Below are 17856 nucleotides of genomic sequence, written 5' to 3' on the forward strand. Positions count from 1 at the left end.
TCTTTTTTTCTCCACACAAGCAAACCCTTATGAACACACTTTAACTTAGAGACTAAATTAAAAGCAACAGAGCCATCATGATCTCTCTCCCAACAAGTTTGGACCACCTCCTCACACTTCACCTCTTGATTCCAACACGGATCAAACATAAATCTCTTCCTTCTCCGAGGTTGTTCCACTTCAGTCGAAAGAACAAGCATCACATGGTCAGACCCCTCAAGAACAACATGTTGCACCACTGTTTGCTGATAATACAAAACCCGCTTATTCGTAGCAAGGGCATGATCAATTCGCTCCTAAATAAAACCTTCATGTTGTCTGTTACGCCAGGTATAGGGATAACCTTCAAATTCCAAATTTAGCAACCTAGAAGTCGTCACAAAATTTTGGAACCCCCTCATACTTGCAGCCGTACGATAGTTCACCTTTCCTTCTCATAGTCCAATAATAAATCGTTAAAATCCCCCCTCAACAAGCACAATTTCATATAGCTTGTAATGCACTTGGATAAAATCGCTAACTGTTAAGACCTTTTTCTCTCATCCGTACTCCCATATACCACAACGAGCCTTAATTTACATTTTAGGACCACGTCATCAATCACCATTTCAATAAAGAAATCCCTATATTTGGTTAAAACAACTTCCTTAGCATCTTTCCAAAACAAACACATTCCTCCAGCAATTCCCCTAGGCTCAATAACATGCATACACTCCATATTAAGCCTTCATTTCAAATACCGATACCTCATACTATGGTTCTTTGTTTCAAGTAAGGCCACAACCCCAGGGGAGTGGAGCCTATTTTGCTCCAACAAATTGTCAACAGTCAGGTCTCCCCCGATCCCTTGACAGTTCTGTTATAACCAATCAAACGTCAAGTGTATATTATATAACAATTTACACAGTTTTATTTCAAATGTAAAAACTCAACTACAAACACAATATATTAGAACATAAACACTTAATGAGATTATATATAAAAACACAAATCACTGACTTGTTTCTTGCAGATAGAGGCTTGCAGAAGCAATCTCCTAAGACAGAAATTCGTCCCTACACCAGTGCAGCAGTCCTTGGACGTCTATCTTGCAGGATACAACTATCTAATCCAAGTTCTTGCACTAGAACTCGGATTCTTGGCGAATTGGTTGTGTTGTTCTCAGCGAAATATGGAGGAATAATTATGTGAAATTGATTTCTGTTTTTGATTTTATTGCCATATATATAATGGCATAATTTGAACTTCCCCAACCGTTCATGCTTATCAGTTTTTGTTAAAAAGAAAACCGAATGCAACTGTTCATTCAATTTAAAAACCGAATGCAACTGTTCAATCAATTTAAAAACTGAATGAAACTGTTCAATCAGTTTTATCCTTTCGGAAAAAACTGAATCCAAAAAATCAAAAACGTAACTTGTGTTTTTCGTCCATCCGAGCCCAAGGCTCGTCTTTGACATTCAATATATACACCCAAACTCTCCAAGTCTAAGGCCCAAGGTCTATGACTTTGGCCCAATTCAATTCAAATTATAAGTGAGTGAACTCATTTATAAAGAGTTGTTGTAGATGGTGTATGGGCAATGTGGGACTGGCAGTCCCACATAACACAGGTAACACAGGTTTCCAACAAGTTCCAATATATGATTTTCATTGTGAAGGCGGAGACCCCACACAGGTAGTCTTTGCTGGGTCAATACCTGACCTATGCATTTTAAATTGCCGACACTCTACCCCATCAGTCACTTCTAACTCATCATCAGTCTGGCGACTTCATTTCACACCCCATCTCGAAACCTTAAAAGGATCGGAGTCCTGAGACAACCCCCCATCTCTATTCGAGTCACCAATAATCCCTGCTCATCGGTACCTTCATGAGAGTCTTGGTTCACCACCATCACCGAAACATTCAAGTTAATCGAGTAAGACGAATGCTGCACTTTAATACTATCTTTGGGATGATTCACCAAAGCTATCATTCCCGTTCCGGTGCAATCACACCCCCCGGATCAATGAAGCCTGCATCAAAAGCCCTTTCCCGTTCTATATGTTGATGCTCAATCTCTTCGGCTTCCCTTACATGATGTTCAGTTTATTCCATATCAACTACATTCTTGTTACGTCGCCAATTCGAGGACGAAGCATGACCCTTTAGTCTTCCATGCATAGCCTCCCACTATGACCAACCAAAGAATTTCGCCCACCCAACCAGTTCCCCCGCAGATCATGTTCTGCATCAAGCCCTTTGAAAGCAAATAAAGCCTCCGTATCATCCTCTGACACCTCCGTATCATCCTCTGATGCCTCCTCCCCCAGAATATTTGACCTACAACATCTCGTCACACGTCCCATTTTACCATATATCAAACAATAATTAGGTAACCCTTCGTAACGAAAGTCAATCCACAACTCTCCATCATCTGGAAACTCAACATTCACTCCACGCATAAGCGATTCACGGACGTCAAAACAAATCTTAACGCGTAAGAAACGACCAATACAGTCCCGACCATCATCCTTATCCACCTTGAGCACTTGGCTGATCAACCCACCAATCGTTGATGCCACCGCCTCCTTCATACTTAGTGGATGAACATTATGCAGTTGAACCCACATAGAGACTAGATGAAGGGGTTCACCCCATCGACCATGATGCGCCCCATCAACCACCAACACCAAGTCATCCCGAAATAGCCAAGGTTTATCTGCTTCCAATACTCGGTACATATCTCTCTGACCAACAAACCGAGCATGAATCGAGCCCCACCTAGGGCTCTAATAGACACCCCTTCGCTCCCTCTCCACAAACTAGTAAACTGATCAATAAACCCATTATCATTGACGGCTTTGTTGGTAAACACTTCCGCCAGAACACTATAATGGAACCCCTCCCCTTTTCTCCTTCTCCATCAGAGAGAGACTCGTCCCAAACTTTTGTGTCAAAGACTCCAATTTTGTTCTTCCATACCTTGTCATTGTTGGAACCCGTACTGCTACTGATCCCAACAGCCAACTCCAACCAGTGCAAACCCTAATTCTGTCTCACCCACAAACTTCCACCACACCGAGAAAAACCTAATCGCAGTCTTAACTTCAATGCTAATTGTATGCCCTCAAGCTAGGAACCCCACCACAAAAATTGGATCGAGAAAACCAAACCCTAGCACTGTCAAAGTCAAGAAACCAAACTCTATGACTTGATGTGTTGACTAGTTTTTCTCTTTTTTATGTGGCCAATAACATTTTTAGTATTGTAATTTTCTAAATTATAAATGGATTCACCACACTTTGTACTCCTCTAATTCAAGTAAGGTAGTCACTTAGTACTACGATATAGTGATATTTCTCTTCGTTTGTAAGTGAAAGGTCTTATGTTCGATTCTCGCTAAAGGTGAATTTGAACCACATTATTATAAGTTCATTATGATGCTAAGCCCACCATTCCCCCTTAATGTAGATAATATCGTTTGTTACAAAAAAAAATTCAAGTCAGATAACTTTTTGGTACATGTCATTGCAAAAAAAAAAAAAAAAAGTTACAAAATCTTAGACCATCTCTAAAGAAAATGTCAAATTATAAGAGATAAATTACAATTGATGGGTGATGTGGCAATCTAAAGTCTTATGTCAAATTTTATGTTTCTCCAACCGAATTGTCAAATGTTATTTAATTATTTAAATAGAGCTTGAAATTGTTGTAATTATTAACAAAAATCTTGAAACAAAATTTTTATTGGTTGAAATGTTAGTGGAATAAGGGACCACCCATAAAATGAATTAAAAATAAATTTGATATTGATATTAAATTTGACTCTAAATCACAAATCCTTCAAATCCAGTCAGCAAAAAACTTCTGTTGGAGAGACTTTTGATGTCAAATATCCACAATAACATTTCACCTAAAATTTTAACATCTACTTTGGAGATGCCCTTACACTTCTAGCCCCTATGTTAGAATAATTGTTTAGTTAATTTTGTTTTTAATGCATCACTCAGGTGACCCGCCTAATTTTGCTTGCATGGATTCATGTCAATGACCAATTGATTAACTAATATTACATGTGGTAACAAAAGGAAATTTTATTTAAAAAATAAAAATAACAACCTTAATCGTCTAGCTCTCACTAAAGATGAATAGCGACCTATCAATTTGGCGTTCCGTTAAAATTTTCTTTAGTGTGTTAATGTGTCATGCTTGTGATCCACACATCCAATAAAATAGCGATACATGGATATAATAAAAGGCAAATTTAGAATTTTTTTTTAACAAACAATATTATTTACATTAAGAAAGATGGAGTGGACTCAGCTTCACAATATGACAAATTTATAAAAATTATTAAAAAAAACTAAAAAAAATAATAAATACATAAAAGTTGAACAAAAAACAAACAAGTATCAAATTAGAAACAAAAAACGACCATGAAATTAAAAGAGAAATGCAAGCCCCCAACCTCTCCCCAAAATCCCAGCACCATTCCCTTCCCCCATCCCGGACCCTCAAGGGCAGCCCCACCTCTACAGCCACCATCCTAACCAAACACAGACCCAACCTAATCCCTCCCAAGTCCCAACTATACCCGAAGGCATCCTTGCCCACCTCAATTTGAAAATTTCATTTTAGTTTGAGAGAGAGAGAAGAGGTCGGATGCGTGGAAGGATGTACTGGTTGAGCGCTAATTGTGGCGTTTTTTTTTTAATTTTTTAAATTTTTTTTACATTTGATATTATTTACACTAAAGGATTGAGGGAATGAGCTTAGCCTTACAATGTATTTCAGATTCGTTTTTGGCGAGAATCGAATCTAAAATTTCTCACTTACAAGTGAAGAGGAATACCACTAAAGTGTAGTACTAAGTGACTCCTCTTTTTTTCTCATTAATTATTTCCTTTTCGCTTGTGTGTTATCCACGTGATAGTATGTATTTGGTTGTATGCACCTCACATAAATGCCATGTCAGTACACTAGCGGATATTTTAAACTTAATGGCATGGGGCAATTAGTGAGACACATAATTAATATTTAGGGAATTAAGTAAGAGCTTTTGAGTTTTATGAGGTAAAGTGAGAGAAATGTTGAGTAGTTTTAGAAAGCGTTTAAGTAATGGTTCACTTTGAAAGGATTAATAGTGAAATAATTTGTAAAGGATTAATAGTGAAATAATTTGTAAATTCAAGATTGTAAAGCGTTTAAATGACAATGACTAAAATGTTACATATCCCAAACCACAAGGATGCAATGTAATTTAGTCTAGTAGGGTAAATTCGTTCATCCCTATTTATAAATCACGCAAAATCAAGATCATCATCAATGGGCCAAGTAGTCCTTCAACCGGATTAATTTAGTTTTGGATACTTTCTTTACTTTATATATAGACCAAACTTGCATGTATCAAGCCCATATATTGTTTCCACAAACTCTGTCTTATGGTTCATGTTAGCAATTTCTTTTGTAATAAAGTTTGAATTTCACAAAACGAAGAACGAAGTTGGTGATTCCATTACCATATAACAAAGACAGAAAATTTAAGGTTGATAATTTATTTTACATATGTTGAGAGACATGCAACCATGCAATAAAGTCTCGATTAACTTGCATTCACAGATTGACATGCCTTCCTCACTTCTCCTTGGTCCCCAGTAAGAGGGTTGTTCTCAGACAAAAGAAGGGCAGCCCTAGAAAGCTGCTCCCTGAAGTAGCCGTTGTCAGCGACCATATTTTCCACAAAGGGCATTGTCGATGGGTCAGAGCCCAGTTCTTGGTCCACCGTGAGCAGACACTTGTGGCTCAGCTGGTTCTTGTAATAATAGTTGTTGAGAAGCATGGGTGTTTCACGGTCGTTCCTTGCGTAGAGGACTTCTTTTGGGTCTAGGGTCGGACTCGGGCACCGACCTGTGAGGTATTTGGCATGGTCACGGTCTAGGATTGGATCGATGGTTGGGTAGAGCCTGTGTACCAGGTTCACACAGTGGACTCGACCCCCAGAGTGAGCTCCTGCATGATTACAGAAAATAAAAATTTTCATTCTTAAATAAAGTGTGTGTTTTAATTTAAGGTTAATCTCAGCTTACTATCTTGAAATTTCTTAATTTTCATCATTTCATACATTAATTTTTTTTTTGTCCCAGTCTGGTACCAAAAGTGATAATTCTAGGACACTGTCATACATCCCCTAACTGATGACGTAGCCCTTATGTGGATAATGACTAGTGGATATTAAAAAATACAAGCCATGTTCATGATATTAAAAAAATTAAAAAATAGAAAACTGAAAAAAAGTTTAAAAAATTAAAGAAAATTATTTTCTCATAAGACCCAAAAAGAAAAAAATTAACTCCGGAAAGAGGGCTTGCTTCGTATGAAGAGCTTGGAAGAGGAGAGTTTGGAGTTTAAGGTGGTGGCAGGGGTGGCAAGGAGGCGGATCAAACACTTGGGCTGTGATGTTTTGGGGCTGAAGGTGGAAGACAAGAAGGAAGCAGGGTGGGATTGGAGGCCATCCCTCCTACACCGTCACATGCACACACGTACACACAATGTTGCTCCTATGCCGTCACACCGTGTTGGGTTCATCCTTCCCCACCAAGGTCACATACCTCACCTCCGTTCGCCGCCTGTTTTTCAAATGGATCTGGGTCTTGGCTTGCAACTTTGTTTGCAAGCATGGCGGATCCCTTTGTTTTGCTTTCTTGCTTCTTCGAGAACTGAGAGAAGATGAGAGAGGGTTGATGGAAGAAGGGCTATTTGGCTGGGCGAGATTTAGTGCTTTAGTAAGGACTTGGACAAGGGAGTTGGGAGGGAAGAAGGGGTGTTTGGGAAGGGATAATGTGTAGGGAAGGAGGGTAAGACAAAAGAATTTTTCTTTTAATTTTTTTAAAATTTTTAATATTCACGTGGCCTACATTGACATGTTGCACCTAGTCATTATTCATATGGGGGCCACGTCATATGTTAATGGAGGTTCTAACGAAAAAACTTAACGGATGTATGAAAATGTCCCAGAATTATGACTTCAGGTACTAGACTAGGACGAAAAAAATATGATGTAGGAAATGTTTAAAACTAAGAAACTTCATGATAGTAAACTAACATTCACCCCTTCTTTCACTAGTAGGAAAACCATTTGCGTGATAGATGTTTTGGCGAAAGAAAAATTTGTCGTGCAAGTGTGTTTTGCGCAACGAAACAATAGCTTCATCAAGCAAGAATGGTGCTACTTTGTGTGAGGCACACCTTTGTCATGCAATACTATATGCACGACAAAAAAAAATACTCATCGCGCAAAGTCTGTAAGAAAACAGCGGGTAATTTTTTTTGGCCCAAAAAAAAATGCGCGACAAAGTTTTTCCTGCGGAAACCTTGCGTGACATAGGCTTCGTCTCGGAAAGTTAATTTAGTGTTTAGGTCAAAGCATTCAGTTTATGCGAATAAGCGGAACGACAAAGTTTTTCTTGTGGAATCCTTGTGTGGCACAGGCTTCGTCACAGAAAGTCCATTCAGTTTTTAAGTCAGAGCATTCAGTGCATGTGAATCAGAGGAGTCAATACCGTTTTTAGTGCAGATGTTTGCGGGACAAAGGTTTCATCACGCAAAGTCCCTAACCTTCCTATAAATATGCGCTTTTGCTATCCTTATTCTTCACAATTCGTTTTGGAAACACTTTACTATTTTGCATATTATAATCAATTTGCTTTTATTGTTGGTACGATAGCCGACTGTGGTGCGCATTCGTCGAAGACAATGGATGACGAATGTTCTGGAAAAGGTTTGGATTGTAAATTTTGCATTTTGTATAAAGTTTTTATTTACCTTTAGTATTATGAATATATATTTTGTTTATAGATGACAAGAAGAAAAAAGTTGTGGTACGAGTCTGACACACTTGTGATAGGACCCGCTACCGAATCACTTTTGACGAATTAATAAGGGTTGTGAAGTTAGATATGTGCGCTAGGTTTTGGTTCAACATTGGAGTACTAGTGCGTGACAAATGTGGTGTGGATTGGGAGTCTTGGAGAGCCATGACTGAGGAGCTGAAGATGCACTTGATCGATGAGTTAGCTTTATGTGTTAAGTTATTAGTTAAATAATAATTATGCTTGTGAAACTTAATATAATAGTGAGATTTTAATTTAATAATTTTCACATGACAGCCTAATGGGGACATTGACAAAAGTAACCCAAATCTGATGAAGTCTATCGACAACATCTTCAAGTCTCGTTTCCGAGAGTGTTAGTATGATAATCAACATGCGGCAGAACTACAGTGAAAACTAGAACTACTAACGGAAGAGTGGAAAGTGGGTTTTATTTTATTTTATTTTTTTAAATAATTTTATTGCTTATTTAATCATGAGATCTGATTTTTTTTTATTATGAACAGTTTAATTAAATATGTACTTAATGTTTATTTTGGAATAAAATTAATGCACTTAAATAAATATTTATATTAATTAATTATGCATGAATGGTTTAATGAAATAAGTTCTTGATTTTTTTTTAAAAAAATGTGCGATGAACTATGGTTTGTCACAAAGTGTTCTAAAAACAGCATCCTCATTTTTTGCAATAGTAGGAGAGCAGGTGAATTCGCCTTGGTGAACTTAAAACAAAAAATGCATCTCGCTGAAAATAGTTTAGTTCCGTCTTAGGTTGTACCTTATACGGGCTAGTATGTCATTACCAAAGTTATAGTCAAGATTGGGTGGAGGATCAAAGATCCCCGGGTTCAAACATTGTCTTTTTCATCTTAGGTGGGTATAGAAGCTGCTGATGATGAAGAAAAACTCTCAATCCTAGTTCGAGGCTATGCTGCTTCTAAGCTCTTACTTTCTTCGGGTGCATCGAAGAATATTACTAGTGATTCTTCACTTCTTTCTTCTCTTTGTTCTCCATCTTAGTTCCTTTTTGTTTAAATTGAAAACTCCAAACAATTCCCTCTAGCCAATCTTGGTACTCTCTCTCGTTATCATCAAATATGTTTTGCTATTTTTCATTTTCCCGCTTTCTCAGCAAATCTTCTTTCCGGCTTGGAAAAAAAAAAGGGCAGAGCTCTTAAATTCGGAGTTGTATACTTCTTTTTGGAACAAACATAAAGCGAAGGAAGAAGTTGAATCTCGTAGATAGTGCCAAGAGTGGAAGCACCAAGTTTTGCACAATGATGCTTTCGTCGCGCAAAGTCTCATCGTCGCGCAAAGTCTTTTCACTTTATTGAATTTAACCAGAATGCAGGAAGGTAAAAGTTGCAAAACAATTGCAGCATCTGCCTTCCTCCTGAAATTTCCAGGAATTCTATTGATGTTGCCGTTAATCTTAGAGGTATATTTTCCTAAATAACTTATTTAATTTCCATTCATTTAAATTTTTTGTTTGTAGTTTATAATTGTTGTGAGTTTATGTATTTGTATGCAAACATTTTTGTATGGATGTACAAAAAATGGTTTGCAATGTTCATATAGCTTAGTTTCTCGTTTGAGAATTAGTTGGATTTTATGAACGGATGCGAAAGCATGATAGCGGTCCAATTAATTATTGAATTGTCCCAAAATTTTGGACAGTTTAAGAATGCACAGTTACATGTTGTATTTTGTGGTTCACGCATTAGAGTTTGAATGTGAAAAATTTGGTAGTATATCTTTGCGTTCTTCGGGTGCATCGTAGTTTTTTTGTATATACGTCATGCACTTGAAAATTGCAGGGAGATGCTACGTAATTTTTCTCACAATCGAACTTTAATGTGTTGGAACCATAAATTACAACATGTAATTGTGCATTCTGGAATGAGATAAGACCCATATCAGAGGCATAAGGAGGCATGTCATAATTGAAGTTGTTGTAACCCTTGTAAATTTTTTATGTTTTTAGGTGATATGGATAAAGAGTGGATACATAATCCTAATAGATATGCTGATGATTATTTGGATGGAATAAATCACTTCATTGATTTTGCAATTGCAAACAACCGGGGTTCAACTCAAATTCGGTGTCCTTGTGGAAAGTATAATAGCTTAATGATTGAATATTTTGAAACTGTTTGATACCATTTAGTCAAAAATGGGATAAAGGAGGCCTATACTACGTGGAATCATCATGGAGAACAAATACAACATGCTTCATCCTTACACATAACTTGAGCAGTGGAGACAGTTGAATCTGTTGTTGACCTAAATGAACAAATTATAAACATTATCAATGATGCTTTTCCGAAGCTAGTTCGAATACGAATGTGGAAGTAAAAGATGACGTCCCTCCCACCATGGACAATGAAGCATTTGAAAAACATGAAAAACTATTAAAAAGTGCCAAGCAAGAATTATATCTCGATTGCAAAGGATTTTCGGCGCTCACAACCATTGTTGAGTCGATGCATGGCAAAATAAAGTTTCGTATGTTGAACCAGTGTTTTGATTACTTGTTGCGGGTTTTCAAGAGGATACTTTGCCTGCCTAAAGATCATAAAGTACAAAGAAGGTGCTGAACGGTCTTGGATTAGGATATAAAAAAAATTCATGTGTGTAAAAATAATTGCATTTTGTTCTACAAAGAGAATAAAGTTTTAGATAAATGCCCTGCATGTAATGAGTCGCAGTTTAAAATGACCACTCATAATAGAACATAGAAGATTCCAAAAAAATTATGCGCTATCTCCCATTAAAGCTTAGGTTGCAGCGATTATATATGTTGACGCACATTACAAGCGACATGATATGGCATAAGGACAGATGAGTAGAAGATGATGTTATGAGACATTCTGTAGATGGAGAGGCATGGAAAGAGTTTGATTGGCTGTACCCCAATTTTGCACGTGAGCCCTGGAACATTAGATTGAGACTTACGACAGACGAGTTTAATTCATTCGAGGTTCTAAACCAAAACCACAATATTTGGCCAATCATCATAATTCTGTATAATTTCCCACCTTGGAAGTGCATGTAAAAAGAATATATGATGATGACATAATTGATAACTGAAGATCTAGGCACGTCTATTGATGTTTGTTTACAACCGTTGGTCGATAAACTAAAAGAATTATAGGAAAATGGTGTTCCCACATACGATAAATATATAGGAAAGATGTTCACTTTGCGAGCAACAGTGATGTGGACAATAAAAAATTTTCTTACGTATGCTATGATGTTTGGGTGGAGCACTAAGGGTTATTACGCATGCCCAGTTTGTAAAGAGAACATAAAGTCTGGTTGGCACGCGGGAAAAGTTTGTTACCTAGGAAATCATAGATGGTTGCCGTGGGACCACGAGTGGCGTCAGAACGAGACAGTTTTCTTCAACGGCACAGAGATTAGGCCAAGACCCAGAGAATGGTCTGGAGATGAAATTTTGGCTCTGGTGAATCGTTTGGATTTTGCTTCGTTGGGCAAATCAGTAAGTAGGACAAGACCAAACACATATCTGAATTGGACACACAAGATGAGGTTGTTCGAGCTCTCGTATTGGTCAAAATTAAAATTGAGGCACAACATCAATGTAATGCATGTTGAGAAAAATGTGTTTGATACACTGTTCGGAACTATACTAGACATCGAGGGAAAAACAAATGACATAATAAAAGCTCAATTCGATCTGGACAAAATGGGCATTAGGCCAGGTTTATGGATGACAAGGGATGGAGACATAGCCATAAAGAAGCTTGCATAATTTTCGGTGAAAACGGATAACAGGAAAAAGTTTTTGCAATTTCTATCTTCTGTACAATTTCCAGATGGGTATACTTCAAACATCGGCTGTTGCGCAATGTGAATGGAGGCAACTTTTTAAGCGTCAAGAGTCATGATTGTCATGTGATACTTCAAAGCCTTCTCTTAGTGGGAATTCGACATCTTTCGCCCAAAAGATGTGGTGAAGGCGATTATGTTGTTGGCGAGATATTTTTCTCAATTAACTACAAGATCTTTGAGCAAGTCTAATGTTAAACAATTGTGCAACAATATTATTGAAGTGCTATGTAAGTTTGAACAAATATTTGCTCTAGCTTTCTTCACAAGCACGATTCACGTCATAATTCACTTGTCGGAAGAGGCACTTCGCACTTCTAGCCAGACTCATCAACTATCGATGGATGTATCCGATATAAAGGTATTTATTCGCCATAAATGCTTTAGTTCGTGATGTATGTACAATTTGACTAATTTTACACACTTGTTTACTGATGCAGACCACTGGGTGAATTAAAAAAAAGTACGGAATAAGGCAAAGCCTGAATGATCAATTGTGGAGGCATGGGTTGCATTTGAGTCGCTTACATTTTGTGCAATGTACCTAAGATGTTGAGACTATGTTCATTCGACACAACACAATAATGACAATGTTGTGGGAAGTGAAAAACTTTCTGTTTTTGCCCAAATTGCATGACCTTTTGGCTAACTAATCAGAGGGGAGTCGTTTAACAAAATGGAGATGGAGGTAACACATTGGTTTGTACTTAACAATTGTGATGAGACAATTACCTACCTAGATGAGCATGAAGAGTTGATGAAGCGGGAACATCCTTCACATTTATATGTCAAAAAACACCGTGAATTGTTTCGTTGTTGGTTTCGTGACAATGTAAGTTGTTCATGTTTTGGGTTATTTGCATAATTATAAATGGTAAACTAACACGTCAACTTTTTATCATTAATTTAGGTGAAGAAATTGAAGGACATGAATTCGCCCGCTTACACTGAAGAATTGTACAACTTGGCTATTTGGGCCCCTAAGCGCGGAATTGTACTTCGGTTGTCATGTAAACAGCATCAAGATTTTGGTAGTTGATCACGATGACAAGCTGTGTACACAAAATAGTGGGATACATGCGAAACCCCGCCCCTAAAACTAAGTGTAATTTCACAAATTTTAAATAAAAATGAAATTACCTTTATGTCCTTAACTTTGCCCAATCCGGATCTCTTATTTTGGATTCCCTCTCTAGTTCTCGTCATCTCTTTGTCTACCACATGGTAGACCCCCTTATTTCTCATTCTCTCTTCTCCCCGATCACTCTTTCTTTCTCTCTCACTTGGATCTCTCACTCTCACAAAACCCTTTCTCCCTCTCCCCAATTACACTCAACCACCCACACACCCAATTTGACAAATGAATGGTGACGACGCTCTTCCTCCCTTGTCTTTGTGAAGCACGAGACACCCAAAGTCTACCCAAAACTCCTCCGGTGAGCCGTGGTGTTCGAGCTTGAAGTCCGACGAAAGTGATAAACCTTCATTCTTGTCTCTATTGTCATTTTAAAGGGTAGATTGTAGGTTATTTTGGCATGTCGGTGTCAACCGGAGCTTGGGAGGCTTCGACCTTCGTTCTCGAAGGAACCAGGTCGAAATGACCTATACTTGTGGACTCGAAACCCAAACCCATATAACCCAAGCTCGTGGGTCATACTAACTCGGGCCATTGGCCTGCTAAATCTTTAGCCCAAAACTTAAGGGCTTTGGCCCTCTGAGCTTTAAACCCAAAACCCTATAACCCTATGCCAGGCTTTCAAGCCTAGGCCTGTTGAACCCTTAAAACCCTTTGAACCCTAGGCCTTCAAGCTGAGATGACACGGGCCTTTGGCCCATTAAAACAAGGCCTCTGGGCTATAGAACCCGACCCAGTTTTGAGGCCTAGCCCACTGAACCTAAGCCTAAACCCAGAACCGGCCCAAAGCCTAAGCCCAGCCGTGTGTGGATGACACGTGGGTAACTTCCAGTGCCGGCGCATGGAGTACACGCACCACCGTTCACGGCAACGTGTGGCCGCCACCTTGCTGCAGCGCATGCGGCGCGTGCAGCAATGCATAGGGTTACCTGCGGTCCCTTTCTATGTTTTTTGACGTCCTAAATCTGTTTTTGACATCCGTTTTCCCAAATTCAGTTGTTTAGTAAGGTTTTATTCATTGGACCTTTTATATGCTTAGGTGCGTTTATTAGCGGCGTTCCCGTCATTCCTATTTCATACGGCTCTTTGACAACGGAGTATCTGTGATTAGACCCTTTCTAAAATGCATGTTTTAATAGTAGAAATACATACATGAAAAGCATGATTTAATGGTTATGTTTTACGAAACATTTTATGAGTAAATTAGATTTACACTTTATGATTATCATGCTTTACTAAGAATATTTTGGAATACCATACTTTATCTAATTTGTGTTCTTTAAGTATATATGAGGGATGACTATATATTATTTATGAAGTTTTTACACTTCTTTGTAGTATATATGATGGATGACTATATGTTATGAAGATGCTTTTGAGATATATGGATTTATGTTGGAAAGACTTTATTTAATGTTTTTGTGCCTATATAATGGTCACTGTTCTGCCTACGGGCGAAGATACTTGTTTATTGGTTTCGGGCTGGGAGATATAGTTATTGGCTTTGGGCTGGGAGATATAGTGATTGGCTTCGGGCCGGGAGATATAGTTGTTGGCTTCGGGCCTAGAAATGTAGTACCACGAGCCACTATGATACCACTACGTACACATTATACGATATATGTTTTATGAAGGTTTTATGGCATGCTAAGGTTTTCAGAAAACCTATTACACATTATGCTATTGATTTTCATAAAACTTTGGGGGTTAGTATGTTGATAACTGTTTCAGTGTTATATATATATATATATATATATCAACTTCGTCCACTCATGTTTGTTTTGCGCCTTCTCAGGACATAGGAATAAGGCTTACGATCCGAGCTACAAGGCATTCCCCTACCAGTGATATCGTGGCATTATCTCTATTTTTCCATCATTGTAATAGCACATTCCGTTGTATTCTAAATTAGATGTATGCTCCGAACATGTCATGCACTATCACTATCTTTATCATTGTTGGCAGTTGAATATTATTATATTATTTTATGTAGTTCGAACGAAATTTATATGCATGTTTTACACGTTCTTAGCATATACATTCATTAAATGGCTTATGTCACCCTCGGGTGTCAGCCAGCACGTGGTCATCTCGATGTCCCCTGGACATCAGGATCGGGGCATGTCAGTACATGTCCCGAGTGTGGGCGACATTGCAAACATTGATTTCTATGGAAAACTTACAAGTGTTGTGCAATTGCTTTACAAAGACTGCTATTAAGTTATCCTGTTTAAATGTTGCAGGTTTGATACAAACCCACGTAGGGTTAAACGTGTTAAGCGAGACGATGGTTTGTAGTTAACACAAACAAATGTTGGTATAACGACAACCCCTACATTTTGGCAATGATGACCAAACAAATTTTCTATATAGATGACCCTAAAGGCGGGAGGGGATGGAAAGTAGTCCAGAAGATTGAGCACATAGGGTTGTATGATATTCCAGACCGAGATATTGCTAACAATGATGATTATGGTGACGTTGCTGGCCAACAACTGGAGACTTCAACTGAACTTGGTGCAGATACACTATGAGATATGATTATTGTACAAGAAATCGAAATACCGATCGACTCTATTATGATTGACCTCGGGGATCTATCGCGATACAATGCACCTGATTGTGCAAATGACGATGTTGACATACCTACAGACAAGGAGGAATGGGAGTCTGAATTTGATGAAAATGACGATATTTATTCTAGTGCAGACGAGGATTAATGAAAACTTGTGATGTAAATGTAATGATATTTATTGAATGGTATTTATTTTGTGTACAAACAAAAGTTTCCTTTAAAATTTGTAAAAAATTAATTAAACAAACAAAATTATTTATTTATTTAAACAAAAAAAATAAATTAAATTTACAAATATGCGTGACGACATTTTGGAAATTTTTGTCCCGTAAATATTTAAAAATTAAAAATTGGACGCGCGACGAAAATTAGAACACCCTCGTTGTGCAAACATATAAAAATTTGATTTTTTTGGCGAAAATTAGGCGTGTTTTTATTTTGGTGAAGCTCACAGACTCTATCTCTCTCATTCTTTGCGAAGCTCACTCTTCTCTCTCTCTTGCTCGATTCTCTCTGAATCTCACTCTCCTCTCTCTCTCTCTAGATTCTTTCCATCTCTTGCTCTCATCACTCACTATCTCATTCTCTGCCTCTCTCCCTCTCTTGCTCTCTCTTTTTTTCAATCTCTCTGTGACTTTCTCCTCCGCACTTGACATCTATCATTGCACTCTGACGCCACGCCATCTCACCACCGCCGCAACATTACTAAGTAAACACCTAATATCTCTTAATTCACTCTCTCTTAATTCAATTATTTATTAGTGCAATTTTTCATTTGTTCTATTGAATTTTTTAATTAGAACAAATAGGGATTTATGGTTTCGAATTAGGAATCCTGGGTTTGGGTTTTCGAATTGAGAATATTGGGTTAGGACTTTTGAATTGGGAATCCGGAGTTTGTATTTTATTTTTCATTTTTTTTTTGGCTATAAACAAAACTGGGTATCGAATTGGGAATCAAATAGGGGTTTCAAACTGGGATTAGCAACTAGGAAGGAGAGGCAGTCCCAAAGGAGAAAAGCGCACTATGGAGTTTTTTGGAAATTGGTAGATTCTGATCAAATAAGGGTTTTGAATTGGGGTTAGTTATCTGTGTAAGAATTATTAATTTCTTTCTTCATATTAAATTGCAGTTTTTGATTTGTGCAAGTACGATTTCATTGTATTTTTACAACTACCTTCTTTTTAATTTGGTTGTTGAGTAATCCAAACACACAAATTGAGAGCATTACTAATATATATAGGCCTGGCCCAGGCCTACTACGGGCAGGGCGACTGTCTGGGGTCCAAAAAAATTGGAGACACCAAAATCATTAGGGTGGTATATTTATATATGTTTTTATAAGAGTATAAATTTATAAAATTTGGTTTAGTGATAAAGAAATTTAACTAGAACTGATGGTTTTGTTGTTTAAAATGAATGAGGAGGTCTTAAGTTCAAAACACCTTGTGTGCTTATTTACATTTCAACTTTTACAAATTTCTTTTCATAACATTATAAATTTATAAAATTTAGCTAAATGATCAAGAAGTTTAATTAGAAGCAATGGTTTTTGTTGTTTAAAATTAACGACAGGTCCTAAGTTCGAAATGCTATGTGCATGTTATTTTTTTCAATTTTTTCAAATTTTTGTTTGGTTGTTTATTTATTTACTAGCTAGTAGCTATGTGGGTTGCTATTTTTAAATATCCGTTCCAATTCAAGTCTAATCTTCAGTAAAGAGTAATGCGTATACTAAATTTTTAGACCAAATTTGCAAATAATATTACGTGTCATCAAAAGGTTTAATTTGTTGTTCATTCATTATTTATACATATCCTTAAAGACTCAAAAACATTAATATTTTTTTAGTCTTATATTGACGAGGTTAGTAAATAAGAAAAAATGACTTACGATTTATACAAAAACACTTTAAAAGTTCAAATGGAAAACAAAACTCATAATCTATCTACTTGAAAGCCCGAAATTTTTTAGTTTCCTTCTCTTGATACAAAATAAATTAATTATTCCGTGTTTCTAAATTATTGAGTTTGAAGTGTTTTTCTAAATATAATTTTATTGATGTCTTATGTGTAAAAACAAATATATTTTTTTATATGAAATGACGGCACATTTTTTTTTTATTTGAAACTTTGAAACTTTATTTCGTGTTAATACTTTGAAACTTGAGAGTGGGTTAGAAGTTTTAAAATGAGTTAACGGAAGAAAGAATGTTCTACAGGTTGAGTTTCTGATATTTCAGGATCTTGCTCAATTGTCAGCACCATTTGGAATCTTATACTAAACACAGATATTTTAGGTTCCGGTAGCAAAGTTTAGTAGCATTGTGTTAATCAATAGAGTTTACATTGTTTGCAGTTTAATTAACTGTCTTTGGCCGATAGATTAACTTCGTTTCCCTTAACAGAGTCATAG

The 17856-nt window shown here is 37.1% G+C and overlaps 1 pseudogene; it reads right to left on the reverse strand.

Moving 5' to 3' along the window:
* Nucleotides 1-5588: 5588 nt before the first annotated feature.
* LOC137744365 (peroxidase 21 pseudogene) lies at nucleotides 5589-6663 on the reverse strand (annotated as a pseudogene).
* Nucleotides 6664-17856: the final 11193 nt, after the last annotated feature.

Source organism: Pyrus communis, chromosome 12, assembly GCF_041283825.1.
Source record: "Pyrus communis isolate YQ-2024b chromosome 12, ASM4128382v1, whole genome shotgun sequence".
NCBI classification, from domain to species: domain Eukaryota; kingdom Viridiplantae; phylum Streptophyta; class Magnoliopsida; order Rosales; family Rosaceae; genus Pyrus; species Pyrus communis.